Source organism: Rutidosis leptorrhynchoides, chromosome 1 (assembly GCF_046630445.1).
Source record: "Rutidosis leptorrhynchoides isolate AG116_Rl617_1_P2 chromosome 1, CSIRO_AGI_Rlap_v1, whole genome shotgun sequence".
In the NCBI taxonomy this organism is placed as follows: Eukaryota; Viridiplantae; Streptophyta; class Magnoliopsida; order Asterales; family Asteraceae; genus Rutidosis; species Rutidosis leptorrhynchoides.
In genome coordinates this window covers 121,404,114-121,420,702 of record NC_092333.1, presented here as the reverse complement: position 1 = coordinate 121,420,702, position 16,589 = coordinate 121,404,114, and positions in this window count along the sequence as shown.

The window sequence follows — 16,589 nt, the reverse complement described above, 5'->3', positions numbered from 1 at the left end:
GACGTCTAGATGACCATTTTAGAAAACATACTTCCACTTTGAGTTTAACCATAATTTTTGGATATAGTTTCATGTTCATAATAAAAATCATTTTCTCAGAATAACAACTTTTAAATCAAAGTTTATCATAGTTTTTAATTAACTAACCCAAAACAGCCCGCGGTGTTACTACGACAGCGTAAATCCGGTTTTACGGTGTTTTTCGTGTTTCCAGGTTTTAAATCATTAAGTTAGCATATCATATAGATATAGAACATGTGTTTAGTTGATTTTAAAAGTCAAGTTAGAAGGATTAACTTTTGTTTGCGAACAAGTTTAGAATTAACTAAACTATGTTCTAGTGATTACAAGTTTAAACCTTCGAATAAGATAGCTTTATATGTATGAATCGAATGATGTTATGAACATCATTACTACCTTAATTTCCTTGGATAAACCTACTGGAAAAGAGAAAAATGGATCTAGCTTCAATGGATCCTTGGATGGCTCGAAGTTCTTGAAGCAGAATCATGACACGAAAACAAGTTCAAGTAAGATCATCACTTGAAATAAGATTGTTATAGTTATAGAAATTGAACCAAAGTTTGAATATGATTATTACCTTGTATTAGAATGATAACCTACTGTAAGAAACAAAGATTTCTTGAGGTTGGATGATCACCTTACAAGATTGGAAGTGAGCTAGCAAACTTGAAAGTATTCTTGATTTTATGAAACTAGAACTTTTGGAATTTATGAAGAACACTTAGAACTTGAAGATAGAACTTGAGAGAGATCAATTAGATGAAGAAAATTGAAGAATGAAAGTGTTTGTAGGTGTTTTTGGTCGTTGGTGTATGGATTAGATATAAAGGATATGTAATTTTGTTTTCATGTAAATAAGTCATGAATGATTACTCATATTTTTGTAATTTTATGAGATATTTCATGCTAGTTGCCAAATGATGGTTCCCACATGTGTTAGGTGACTCACATGGGCTGCTAATAGCTGATCATTGGAGTGTATATACCAATAGTACATACATCTAAAAGCTGTGTATTGTACGAGTACGAATACGGGTGCATACGAGTAGAATTGTTGATGAAACTGAACGAGGATGTAATTGTAAGCATTTTTGTTAAGTAGAAGTATTTTGATAAGTGTATTGAAGTCTTTAAAAAGTGTATAAATACATATTAAAACACTACATGTATATACATTTTAACTGAGTCGTTAAGTCATCGTTAGTCGTTACATGTAAGTGTTGTTTTTTAAACCTTTAGGTTAACGGTCTTGTTAAATGTTGTTAACCCAATGTTTATAATATCAAATGAGATTTTAAATTATTATATTATCATGATATTATCATGTATGAATATCTCTTAATATGATATATATACATTAAATGTCTTTACAACGATAATCGTTACATATATGTCTCGTTTAAAAATCATTAAGTTAGTAGTCTTGTTTTTACATATGTAGTTCATTGTTAATATACTTAATGATATGTTTACTTATCATAGTATCATGTTAACTATATATATATATCCATATATATGTCATCATATAGTTTTTACAAGTTTTAACGTTCGTGAATCACCGGTCAACTTGGGTGGTCAATTGTCTATATGAAACCTATTTCAATTAATCAAGTCTTAACAAGTTTGATTGCTTAACATGTTGGAAACATTTAATCATGTAAATATCAATCTCAATTAATATATATAAACATGGAAAAGTTCGGGTCACTACAGTACCTACCCGTTAAATAAATTTCGTCCCGAAATTTTAAGCTGTTGAAGGTGTTGACGAATCTTCTGGAAATAGATGCGGGTATTTCTTCTTCATCTGATCTTCATGCTCCCAGGTAAACTCGGGTCCTCTACGAGCATTCCATCGAACCTTAACAATTGGTATCTTGTTTTGCTTAAGTCTTTTAACCTCACGATCCATTATTTCGACGGGTTCTTCGATGAATTGAAGTTTTTCGTTGATTTGGATTTCATCTAACGGAATAGTGAGATCTTCTTTAGCAAAACATTTCTTCAAATTCGAGACGTGGAAAGTGTTATGTACAGCCGCGAGTTGTTGAGGTAATTCTAGTCGGTAAGCTACTGTTCCGACACGATCAATAATCTTGAATGGTCCAATATACCTTGGATTTAATTTCCCTCGTTTACCAAATCGAACAACGCCTTTCCAAGGTGCAACTTTAAGCATGACCATCTCTCCAATTTCAAATTCTATATCTTTTCTTTTAATGTCAGCGTAGCTCTTTTGTCGACTTTGGGCGGTTTTCAACCGTTGTTGAATTTGGATGATCTTCTCGGTAGTTTCTTGTATAATCTCCGGACCCGTAATCTGTCTATCCCCCACTTCACTCCAACAAATCGGAGACCTGCACTTTCTACCATAAAGTGCTTCAAACGGCGCCATCTCAATGCTTGAATGGTAGCTGTTGTTGTAGGAAAATTCTGCTAACGGTAGATGTCGATCCCAACTGTTTCCGAAATCAATAACACATGCTCGTAGCATGTCTTCAAGCGTTTGTATCGTCCTTTCGCTCTGTCCATCAGTTTGTGGATGATAGGCAGTACTCATGTCTAGACGAGTTCCTAATGCTTGCTGTAATGTCTGCCAGAATCTTGAAATAAATCTGCCATCCCTATCAGAGATAATAGAGATTGGTATTCCATGTCTGGAGATGACTTCCTTCAAATACAGTCGTGCTAACTTCTCCATCTTGTCATCTTCTCTTATTGGCAAGAAGTGTGCTGATTTGGTGAGACGGTCAACTATTACCCAAATAGTATCAAAACCACTTGCAGTCCTTGGCAATTTGGTGATGAAATCCATGGTAATGTTTTCCCATTTCCATTCCAGGATTTCGGGTTGTTGAAGTAGACCTGATGGTTTCTGATGCTCAGCTTTGACCTTAGAACACGTCAAACATTCTCCTACGTATTTAGCAACATCGGCTTTCATACCCGGCCACCAAAAATGTTTCTTGAGATCCTTGTACATCTTCCCCGTTCCAGGATGTATTGAGTATCTGGTTTTATGAGCTTCTCTAAGTACCATTTCTCTCATATCTCCAAATTTTGGTACCCAAATCCTTTCAGCCCTATACCGGGTTCCGTCTTCCTGAATATTAAGATGCTTCTCCGATCCTTTGGGTATTTCATCCTTTAAATTTCCCACTTTTAAAACTCCTTGTTGCGCCTCCTTTATTTGAGTAGTAAGGTTATTATGAATCATTATATTCATAGATTTTACTCGAATGGGTTCTCTGTCCTTCCTGCTCAAGGCATCGGCTACCACATTTGCCTTCCCCGGGTGGTAACGAATCTCAAATTCGTAATCATTCAATAATTCAATCCACCTACGCTGCCTCATATTCAGTTATTTCTGATTAAATATGTGTTGAAGACTTTTGTGGTCGGTATATATAATACTTTTGACCCCATATAAGTAGTGCCTCCAAGTCTTTAATGCAAAAACAACCGCGCCTAATTCCAAATCATGCGTCGTATAATTTTGTTCGTGAATCTTCAATTGTCTAGACGCATAAGCAATCACCTTCGTTCGTTGCATTAATACACAACCGAGACCTTGCTTTGATGCATCACAATAAATCACAAAATCATCATTCCCTTCAGGCAATGACAATATAGGTGCTGTAGTTAGCTTTTTCTTCAATAACTGAAACGCTTTCTCTTGTTCATCATTCCATTCAAATTTCTTCCCTTTATGCGTTAATGCAGTCAAGGGTTTTGCTATTCTGGAAAAGTCTTGGATGAACCTTCTGTAGTAACCAGCTAGTCCTAAAAACTGGCGTATGTGTTTCGGAGTTTTCGGGGTTTCCCACTTTTCAACAGTTTCTATCTTTGCCGGATCCACCTTAATACCTTCTTTGTTCACTATGTGACCGAGGAATTGAACTTCTTCCAACCAAAATGCACACTTTGAAAACTTAGCGTACAATTCTTCCTTCCTCAATACTTTTAACACCTTTCTCAAATGTTCACCGTGTTCTTGGTCATTCTTTGAGTAAATAAGTATGTCATCAATGAAAACAATGACAAACTTGTCAAGGTATGGTCCACACACTCGGTTCATAAGGTCCATGAACACAGCTGGTGCATTAGTTAAACCAAACGGCATGACCATAAACTCGTAATGACCGTAACGTGTTCTGAAAGCAGTCTTTGGAATATCATCTTCTTTCACCCGCATTTGATGATACCCGGAACGTAAGTCAATCTTTGAATAAACAGACGAGCCTTGTAGTTGATCAAATAAGTCATCGATTCTCGGTAGTGGGTAGCGGTTCTTGATGGTAAGTTTGTTCAACTCTCGGTAGTCGATACACAACCTGAATGTACCATCTTTCTTCTTGACAAACAAAACAGGAGCTCCCCACGGTGATGTGCTTGGTCGAATGAAACCACGCTCTAAAAGTTCTTGTAATTGGCTTTGTAGTTCTTTCATCTCGCTGGGTGCGAGTCTGTAAGGAGCACGAGCTATTGGTGCAGCTCCTGGTACAAGATCTATTTGAAATTCAACGGATCGATGTGGGGGTAATCCCGGTAATTCTTTCGGAAATACATCGGGAAATTCTTTTGCAATGGGAACATCATTGATGCTCTTTTCTTCAGTTTGTACTTTCTCGACGTGTGCTAGAACAGCATAGCAACCTTTTCTTATTAGTTTTTGTGCCTTCAAATTACTAATAAGATGTAGCTTCGTGTTGCCCTTTTCTCCGTACACCATTAAGGGTTTTCCTTTTTCTCGTATAATGCGAATTGCATTTTTGTAACAAATGATCTCTGCTTTCACTTCTTTCAACCAGTCCATACCGATTATCACATCAAAACTCCCTAACTCTACTGGTATCAAGTCAATCTTAAATGTTTCGCTAACCAGTTTAATTTCTCGATTCCGACATATATTATCTGCTGAAATTAATTTACCATTTGCTAATTCGAGTAAAAATTTACTATCCAAAGGCGTCAATGGACAACTTAATTTAGCACAAAAATCTCTACTCATATAGCTTCTATCCGCACCCGAATCAAATAAAACGTAAGCAGATTTATTGTCAATAAGAAACGTACCCGTAACAAGCTCCGGGTCTTCCTGTGCCTCTACCGCATTAATATTGAAAACTCTTCCACGGCCTTGTCCATTCGTGTTCTCCTGGTTCGGGCAATTTCTAATAATGTGGCCTGGTTTTCCACATTTATAACAAACTACATTGGCATAACTTGCTCCGACACTACTTGCTCCGCCATTACTCGTTCCGACACCATTTGTTCCTTTCGTTCTATTAACCCCTGGTCCGTAGACCTCACACTTCGCCGCGCTATGACCATTTCTTTTACACTTGTTGCAAAATTTGGTGCAGAACCCCGAGTGATTCTTTTCACACCTTTGGCATAGCTGCTTCTGATTGTTGTTGTTGTTGCGGTTATTATTGTTGTTGGGATGATTGTTGTAGTTGCTGTTGTTGTTGTTGTTGTTGTTGTTGTTGGGCTGTTTGTTGTAGTTGCGATTGATGTTGCGATTGTTGGGATAATTGTTGCGATTATTGTTGTAATTGCTGTTGTTGTTGTATTGGTGATTCTTATCACCGTTTTCCTCCCACTTTCTTTTGACTTGCTTCACATTGGCCTCTTCAGCAGTCTGTTCTTTAATTCTTTCTTCAATCTGGTTCACTAGTTTGTGAGCCATTCTACATGCCTGTTGTATGGAGGCGGGCTCGTGTGAACTTATATCTTCTTGGATTCTTTCCGGTAATCCCTTCACAAACGCGTCGATCTTCTCTTCCTCATCTTCGAATGCTCCCGGACACAATAGGCACAATTCTGTGAATCGTCTTTCGTACGTGGTAATATCAAATCCTTGGGTTCGTAACCCTCTAAGTTCTGTCTTGAGCTTATTGACCTCGGTTCTGGGACGGTACTTCTCGTTCATCAAGTGCTTGAATGCTGACCACGGTAGTGCGTACGCATCATCTTGTCCCACTTGCTCTAGATAGGTATTCCACCATGTTAATGCAGAACCTGTGAAGGTATGCGTAGCGTACTTCACTTTGTCCTCTTCAGTACACTTACTTATGGCAAACACCGATTCAACCTTCTCGGTCCACCGTTTCAATCCGATCGGTCCTTCGGTTCCATCAAATTCCAAAGGTTTGCAGGCAGTGAATTCTTTGTAGGTGCATCCTACACGATTTCCTGTACTGCTAGATCCAAGGTTATTGTTGGTATGTAGCGCAGCCTGTACTGCGGCTATGTTTGAAGCTAGAAAAGTACGGAATTCCTCTTCATTCATATTCACGGTGTGTCGAGTAGTCGGTGCCATTTCCTTCAAAATAGTTAAATGGAACAAGTTAATCATACAGAATATTAAGAGTAGTTAATAGTATTTCGTAGCATAATATGAACTCATTTATAAAAGCTTTTTCTTCATATTAGCGTTTTATAAGTTTAAATTCGGGTAGTACCTACCCGTTAAGTTCATACTTAGTAGCTAATATACAATTCAACTACAATTCTATATGAAAAACTGATTATAATAATATTTCGCGTTCAAACTTTTATACAATATTTTACAAACTTACAATACCGCTTATTTTACATAAAGCATGAAATATAGCACACAATAACTTTGATACAAGATAGTTGTGAAGATAATTCTAGCTAGTACACAAGTCGTTCAGCAAAGGAAATAAAGACACGTAATTCATACGTCCAGAAACAAGTCATGCATTCTGGTTTTACTAGGACTACTTCCCATCCTTGGTCTTGTGCAACATAACCGTTATGGCCATTGATAAGACAGCGTGTTGTAACGTCGTCAAAGGGACGAGGGTTACGTAATGTCCAACAGTCCCGTAACAATCTAAAAACCTCATTTCTTACCCCAATTACCGACTCCGTCACTTGTGGGAACGTTTTGTTTAATAGTTGTAGCCCGATGTTCTTGTTCTCACTTTGGTAAGAAGCGAACATTACTAATCCGTAAGCATAACATGCTTCTTTATGTTGCATGTTAGCCGCTTTTTCTAAATCACGAAGTCCAATATTCGGATATATTGAGTCAAAATAATTTCTTAACCCATTGCGTAAAATAGCATTTGGGTTCCCCGCAATATATGCGTCAAAGTAAACACATCGTAACTTATGGGTTTCCCAATGTGATATCCCCCATCTTTCAAACGAAAGTCTCTTATAAACCAAGACATTCTTGGAACGTTCTTCGAATGTCTTACAAACTGATCTCGCCTTAAATAGTTGTGCCGAGGAATTCTGACCGACTCTAAACAAGATTTCATCAATCATGTCTCCGGGTAGGTCTCTTAAAATATTGGGTTGTCTATCCATTTTGCGTTTTTATACTGTAAAATAGACAAGAGTTAGATTCATAAAAAAAAATACTTATTAATACAAGCAATTTTTACATATATCATAAAGCATAAGCACACTACATTACATATATTACACCACATGAATACAACTATCTTATTCCGACTCGCTTGTTTCTTCTTCTTCGGTTTTGGTTCGTTTTGCCAAGTTTCTAGGGATATATGATTTTCCCCTAATACGAGCCGTCGTTATCCACATTGGTTTAGAAAAACCTGGTGGTTTAGAGGTTCCCGGGTCATTGTTACAACTTAAGGACTTCGGGGGTTGACGATACATATAAAGTTCATCGGGGTTGGAATTAGATTTCTCTATTTTTATGCCCTTTCCCTTATTATTTTCTTTTGCCTTTTTAAATTCAGTTGGGGTAATTTCTATAACATCATCGGAATTCTCGTCGGAATCCGATTCATCGGAGAATTGGTAATCCTCCCAATATTTTGCTTCCTTGGTGGAAACACCATTGACCATAATTAACTTTGGTCGGTTGGTTGAGGATTTTCTTTTACTTAACCGTTTTATTATTTCCCCCACCGGTTCTACTTCTTCATCCGGTTCCGATTCTTCTTCCGGTTCCGATTCTTCTTCCGGTTCCGACTCTTCTTCCGGTTCCTCTTCGGGAACTTGTGAATCAGTCCACGAATCATTCCAATTTACATTTGACTCTTCATTATTATTAGGTGAGTTAATGGGACTTGTTCTAGAGGTAGACATCTATCACATAATATCAAACGCGTTAAGAGATTAATATATCACATAATATTCATATGTTAAAAATATATAGTTTCCAACAAAAATGTTAAGCAATCATTTTTTAAAGAAAACACGGTCGAAGTCCAGACTCACTAATGCATCCTAACAAACTCGATAAGACACACTAATGCAAATTTTCTGGTTCTCTAAGACCAACGCTCGGATACCAACTGAAATGTCCCGTTCTTATTGATTAAAAACGTTCCATATTAATTGATTTCGTTGCGAGGTTTTGACCTCTATATGAGACGTTTTTCAAAGACTGCATTCATTTTTAAAACAAACCATAACCTTTATTTCATAGATAAAGGTTTTAAAAAGCTTTACGTAGATTATCAAATAATGATAATCTAAAATATCCTGTTTACACACGACCATTACCTAATGGTTTACAATACAAATATGTTACAACAAAATAAGTTTCTTGAATGCAGTTTTTACACAATATCATACAAGCATGGACTCCAAATCTCGTCCTTATTTAAGTATGCGACAGCGGAAGCTCTTAATAATCACCTGAGAATAAACATGCTTAAAACGTCAACAAAAATGTTGGTGAGTTATAGGTTTAACCTATATATATCAAATCATAATAATAGACCACAAGATTTCATATTTCAATACACATCCCATACATAGAGATAAAAATCATTCATATGGTGAACACCTGGTAACCGACAATAACAAGATGCATATATAAGAATATCCCCATCATTCCGGGACACCCTTCGGATATGATATAAATTTCGAAGTACTAAAGCATCCGGTACTTTGGATGGGGTTTGTTAGGCCCAATAGATCTATCTTTAGGATTCGCGTCAATTAGGGTGTCTGTTCCCTAATTCTTAGATTACCAGACTTAATAAAAAGGGCATATTCGATTTCGATAATTCAACCATAGAATGTAGTTTCATGTACTTGTGTCTATTTTGTAAATCATTTATAAAACCTGCATGTATTCTCATCCCAAAAATATTAGATTTTAAAAGTGGGACTATAACTCACTTTCACAGATTTTTACTTCGTTGGGAAGTAAGACTTGGCCACTGTTGATTCACGAACCTATAACAATATATACATATATATTAAAGTATGTTCAAAATATATTTACAACACTTTTAATATATTTTGATGTTTTAAGTTTATTAAGTCAGCTGTCCTCGTTAGTAACCTATAACTAGTTGTCCACAGTTAGATGTACAGAAATAAATCGATAAATATTATCTTGAATCAATCCACGACCCAGTGTATACGTATCTCAGTATTGATCACAACTCAAACTATATATATTTTGGAATCAACCTCAACCCTGTATAGCTAACTCCAACATTCACATATAGAGTGTCTATGGTTGTTCCGAAATATATATAGATGTGTCGACATGATAGGTCGAAACATTGTATACGTGTCTATGGTATCTCAAGATTATATAATATACAATACAAGTTGATTAAGTTATGGTTGGAATAGATTTGTTACCAATTTTCACGTAGCTAAAATGAGAAAAATTATCCAATCTTGTTTTACCCATAACTTCTTCATTTTAAATCCGTTTTGAGTGAATCAAATTGCTATGGTTTCATATTGAACTCTATTTTATGAATCTAAACAGAAAAAGTATAGGTTTATAGTCGGAAAAATAAGTTACAAGTCGTTTTTGTAAAGGTAGTCATTTCAGTCGAAAGAACGACGTCTAGATGACCATTTTAGAAAACATACTTCCACTTTGAGTTTAACCATAATTTTTGGATATAGTTTCATGTTCATAATAAAAATCATTTTCTCAGAATAACAACTTTTAAATCAAAGTTTATCATAGTTTTTAATTAACTAACCCAAAACAGCCCGCGGTGTTACTACGACAGCGTAAATCCGGTTTTACGGTGTTTTTCGTGTTTCCAGGTTTTAAATCATTAAGTTAGCATATCATATAGATATAGAACATGTGTTTAGTTGATTTTAAAAGTCAAGTTAGAAGGATTAACTTTTGTTTGCGAACAAGTTTAGAATTAACTAAACTATGTTCTAGTGATTACAAGTTTAAACCTTCGAATAAGATAGCTTTATATGTATGAATCGAATGATGTTATGAACATCATTACTACCTTAATTTCCTTGGATAAACCTACTGGAAAAGAGAAAAATGGATCTAGCTTCAATGGATCCTTGGATGGCTCGAAGTTCTTGAAGCAGAATCATGACACGAAAACAAGTTCAAGTAAGATCATCACTTGAAATAAGATTGTTATAGTTATAGAAATTGAACCAAAGTTTGAATATGATTATTACCTTGTATTAGAATGATAACCTACTGTAAGAAACAAAGATTTCTTGAGGTTGGATGATCACCTTACAAGATTGGAAGTGAGCTAGCAAACTTGAAAGTATTCTTGATTTTATGAAACTAGAACTTTTGGAATTTATGAAGAACACTTAGAACTTGAAGATAGAACTTGAGAGAGATCAATTAGATGAAGAAAATTGAAGAATGAAAGTGTTTGTAGGTGTTTTTGGTCGTTGGTGTATGGATTAGATATAAAGGATATGTAATTTTGTTTTCATGTAAATAAGTCATGAATGATTACTCATATTTTTGTAATTTTATGAGATATTTCATGCTAGTTGCCAAATGATGGTTCCCACATGTGTTAGGTGACTCACATGGGCTGCTAAGAGCTGATCATTGGAGTGTATATACCAATAGTACATACATCTAAAAGCTGTGTATTGTACGAGTACGAATACGGGTGCATACGAGTAGAATTGTTGATGAAACTGAACGAGGATGTAATTGTAAGCATTTTTGTTAAGTAGAAGTATTTTGATAAGTGTATTGAAGTCTTTAAAAAGTGTATAAATACATATTAAAACACTACATGTATATACATTTTAACTGAGTCGTTAAGTCATCGTTAGTCGTTACATGTAAGTGTTGTTTTTAAACCTTTAGGTTAACGGTCTTGTTAAATGTTGTTAACCCAATGTTTATAATATCAAATGAGATTTTAAATTATTATATTATCATGATATTATCATGTATGAATATCTCTTAATATGATATATATACATTAAATGTCTTTACAACGATAATCGTTACATATATGTCTCGTTTAAAAATCATTAAGTTAGTAGTCTTGTTTTTACATATGTAGTTCATTGTTAATATACTTAATGATATGTTTACTTATCATAGTATCATGTTAACTATATATATATCCATATATATGTCATCATATAGTTTTTACAAGTTTTAACGTTCGTGAATCACCGGTCAACTTGGGTGGTCAATTGTCTATATGAAACCTATTTCAATTAATCAAGTCTTAACAAGTTTGATTGCTTAACATGTTGGAAACATTTAATCATGTAAATATCAATCTCAATTAATATATATAAACATGGAAAAGTTCGGGTCACTACACCCCATGCGATCGCATGGGGGGTTTGGTGAGGTGAGATCCATAAAGCTCGCACGATCTGGTTCATTTGCTCACCTCTCTCAAATCTCTCTTTCTCTATATTACTCCGCATGTATTTATATATTTTATTCATTATTATTATTAATAAAGATTATTATTATTAATCTTAATATTATTATTAGTAGTATTAGTGTTAGAATTATTATTAGTATTATACCTAAAATACTACGACGAGGTTCTGCCCAAATGTTTTCAAAACTGGTTGTCGAGTAGGATAGGGCTAAGAAAATTATGGGTTATAGCTATGGAGGTGATGGGTATGGATCAGGAGTATAGCTCGTGAGGTCAACCTAGTGTTTATCGTCTCCGTTGCGTCTACATATTTTCCTGCAATATTGAATCTCAATATTGATACGTGAGCACTCATAACTTAACTTTTATATATTAATAGTGTATCCCTGACTAGTGCTCGAGTATATAAGATTATGCATGCTTGTACTTTTAATATTGCCATGAGATAGAATATGTTGAATCTTGAATTAGTTACATATGCGGTTGAGTAAGGTATAAGATATGCATGTCGTTGAAAAGCTAACAAAAAATTAAGAACTTTTCATTTCGATATCGAATGGTTTCGATGAACGGAATTGAAGTTATAGTCAATTGAATCTTTGTATTATTATTGAAAATAATTATTATTATCGTCGTTATAATTTTTATATAATTATTATTATTATTATTATTATTATTATTATTATCAATAAAAAGTATTATCATTAAAAATTATTATTTTTATTATTATTACTATCGTTATTATCGTTAAAGTTATAATTAAGTATTATCATTAATATTATCATAATATTTATTATCATTAGTATTATTATAATTAAAAACTAATATTAGTAACACCTAATTATTATGATTACTATTATTATCATTAACATGAACGCGATATAAAAAATGATTAAAAGCTATTAGACGAATCGATTAGGAAATAATGAGTATGAGTATCATGATGAAATTAAAATAATGTAAGATATTGATTTAGATAAAATTATCGTTCTCATTATTTTTATCATTAATATTATTATTAAAAGTATCGTTAATATTAAAACTATTATTTTAACAAAAATTATCATTTAATAGGTCATTGTTATTATGAAATATCATTATTATTATCATTTTAAATAAAATTATTATTTTAAAGTTATTATTAAAAAGTATCATAAATATTAAAGTTATCATAATTAGAATTATCATTTTATAATAATATCATTTTTAGTAAATATAAATATTGATATTTTTATTAATAGAATGATAATAATTATTATTACCAAATAATACAACTTTTACTTATTATTATTATCAACGTTATTTTATCAAATAAATATGTAATACAAATAATATAATTATCTTAATAAAACCTATTATAATATTTTTATGATATTATATGAACTTTATAAATTTTATTACTTAAGATATATAAAAGTATATGTTTATAAAAATTTTTATTTATTAATAAATGAATTATATTATTTACTCTAATAAATTTTGTTTTAAAAAAATATTTAAAAATATAAAACGACGATCTTTAAACTATATAATAATCATGTATAAATTTTAGAAATCATTTTGAGTCAAAATGACTTTTGTTGACTTTTGCATATTAGACTCGAGCATTAGGATTGTGGTACACTATGACTTAACCTAAATTGTTAGACAAAATTGACCAACATATAAATATATATAATTAATATAGGTTTGTGAATCAATGGCCAACCTTGCACTTGTTCAATGATGTTATATGTATTTTTACTACGATATACAGTATGGTGAGTTTCATTTGCTCCCTTTTTAAATGCTTTTGCAATATATATTTTTGGGACTGAGAATACATGCGCTGCTTTTATAACTGTTTTACGAAATAGACACAAGTAATCGAAACTACATTCTATGTTTAAATTATCGAATCGAATATCACCCTTTTAGCTTGGTAGCCTAAGAAATAGAGAACAGACACCCTAATTGACGCGAATCCTAAAGGTAGATCTACGGGCACTGACTCCCCCATACTGGAAAATGGTATGCTTTAGTACTTCGAGTTTATATTATACAGATGGATTTCTGTTTTGGGGATATTCTATATGCATTATGTTAATGTCGGTTACCAGGTGTTCAATTCTTATGAATGCTTTTTAAACACTTGCGAGTGTATGATTATTGAATAAAGGAAATCTTGTGGTCTATTAAAATTATGGAAATGATTGATTGCGATAAACTAATGAACTCACCAACCTTTTGATTGACACTTTAAAGCATGTTTATTCTCAGGTGTTAAAGAAATCTTCCGCTGTGCATTTGTTCAATTTAGAGATATTACTTGGAGTCATTCATGGCATATTTCAAAAGACGTTGTATTCAAGTCGTTGAGTTCAATAAATATTATTATTAAGTAAATGATAGATTAGGTCATTTATAGTTGAATATTGTGAGATGGTATGCATGCCTGTAAATTTTCGATGTAAAGAAAGTTTGTCTTTTAAAAACGAATGCAATGTTTGAAAAATGTATCATATAGAGGTCAAATATGTGACGACCCGGGAATTTCCGACCAAATTTAAACTTAATCTTTATATGATTTTGACACGATAAGAAAAGTTTGTTAGGTTGAGTCTCAAAAATTTTGAACTGTTTCATATATGCAATTGACCTTCGACTGCTCTCGACGATTCACGAACCACTATTTGTAAATAGATACACATATATTTAATATATATGAATTTGAAATATGAATTAAAATTTTATATGACGTAATTGTTAGAATTAATAATGCAAAATAAAATAATATATAATAACTATTATTTAAAATATAACTATATATGTATATAATGTATAATGTATAATGGATATATATATATATATATATATATATATATAGTTTTGAATTTATTTTATAACAACAATAACGTTCAGTTGTCATTCGATCGATAATAAGTAAGTTAAAATCAAACATATATTATTTTAAAATAAACTGTGATTCGAAAATGAGTTTTACAAGTTATAGACTTATTAAAAATATATTTAGGAACTATTTGTTGAATTTTAAAACTTTTTATATTTTACTTGGGGTTGGGAGTAAATAATTAATGTAATTTTTATTTAATAGTTAATGATCGAATTTTATACCATAATGACCAAAATAAATAAATATAGTTAATTTAAAAATATGGGATTTTTCCGAAGACTTTTATCCGCCACTAAATTTATAACGGAGCACGATATAATACTCCTAATTATTGTTGTCGGTAAGTAAATAACAGAGTACTGGCTGCTATACTATTTCATTTTAATTTAATATTGATTTCTATTCACTGCACGTTATTATAACCTCATAATTCAACACCCACTACTTAATATTTCAATTACTACTTGAGATTTCTGTTTTCCTTTTTGATATTCAATGAACCACCTTTTTCTATTACATACATAATCATATGCATATACATCCACACAAAGACATATATATATATATATATATATATATATATATATATATATATATATATATATATATATATATATATATATATATATATATATTTGGTTCATGATCAAACATGATCACCTTCACCCTCACTACGCTGTACAACCGCAAGTAAAGCCAACTAATCCGCCATCACCAACCTTGTAATCACCACGAACAACCATCAATGTTACGGTTCAAAACCACCCAACACCACCTTCATCTTCACAACAAACACCACAACAAACCCACCTTGTCGAGTTGATAATAATCTTTGAGCCAAGATAAACGACTATATGTTTTTGTTTTCGAATCAAACCATTATGTTCCTGTTTCGTTTGTTAAACCCAAACCAAGAACCAACCACTTCAACGAAGGACCACCTTATTACCACCACTATAACCACCTGCCACCACCTTTCTTCATCATTCAACAACCGCTATCTATTAGCATCGTAAACAACCACTTCTATCAAGAACACCATCATCCACTATCAAACCCACTTTTCTTGTGTTGTGTTGGACAACTCAAACTCAAAAGAAAGTCCCTTCTCTTGACTGTAATGACCACGAAACCTTCACCATCATTAAAACAAAAACCCTTCTTATTTTCTCTATTGTTGTTCTTGTCGCTACTGTGGAGTTTTTGCCACCGATAAAACTACCCTCAAACACCCATCACTTCCATTTAATCACCACCTCACCATCGTCAAACTTTGAACATAAACCTGATGCCTTTTCTCTTCTTGTTTTGTTCGACGATCTGTAGCCAAACCAATACCTTATCGACCTCGAAACCTACTGCAATATCACTGTTTCGGTGCTACTATTTCTTCTTTCATAGTTCGATAGCTTCTATCTCTCCAAGTAAAGAGACTTATGGAATTTGATAAAATAATATTAAAAGGCAAGGTGACCGACATCTGAATTATGCTACATACCTATTCTGTTGGCCACTCATAAAAACAAAAATGTTGTTGGTTGTGTGTGTAAAAGAAACAAGTTGATAATGATGTTGGGAGTAGTCACATGGTTGTTGCAACTTGCATCTTTACTATTATTTTTTTTATAAACCGAATCTGTATACGTTTCAATGTATCATCGAACCAATTAAATGGGTTATTTTTTTGGGCCGAGACTAGTGTGAAGGTTGGGCTAATATACTCATTTTTCTAAGATGGGCCGTGAATTGCTATTGTTGGGCCGAGCTGGGTAATGAGAAGGCTTATATTTTTTTTTTGGTCGATCAAATTTATGAAGAAGAAGAAAATCGAGATTGGTATATGGCTTATATATTTACTTCTGTGAGTTAAGTCAGAAATGAAACTGATTGTGAAATGGTTATGAGTGTTGTCAAGGAGCGAGAGGTCAGGGGTTCGAGCCTAGTCCAGGATATTTCTTTTTAGGAAAAGCTTTTAAGGGGTATACTCTCTTATTTTATTTCTATCATTATTATTATTAGTTATTATCATTATTATTATTATT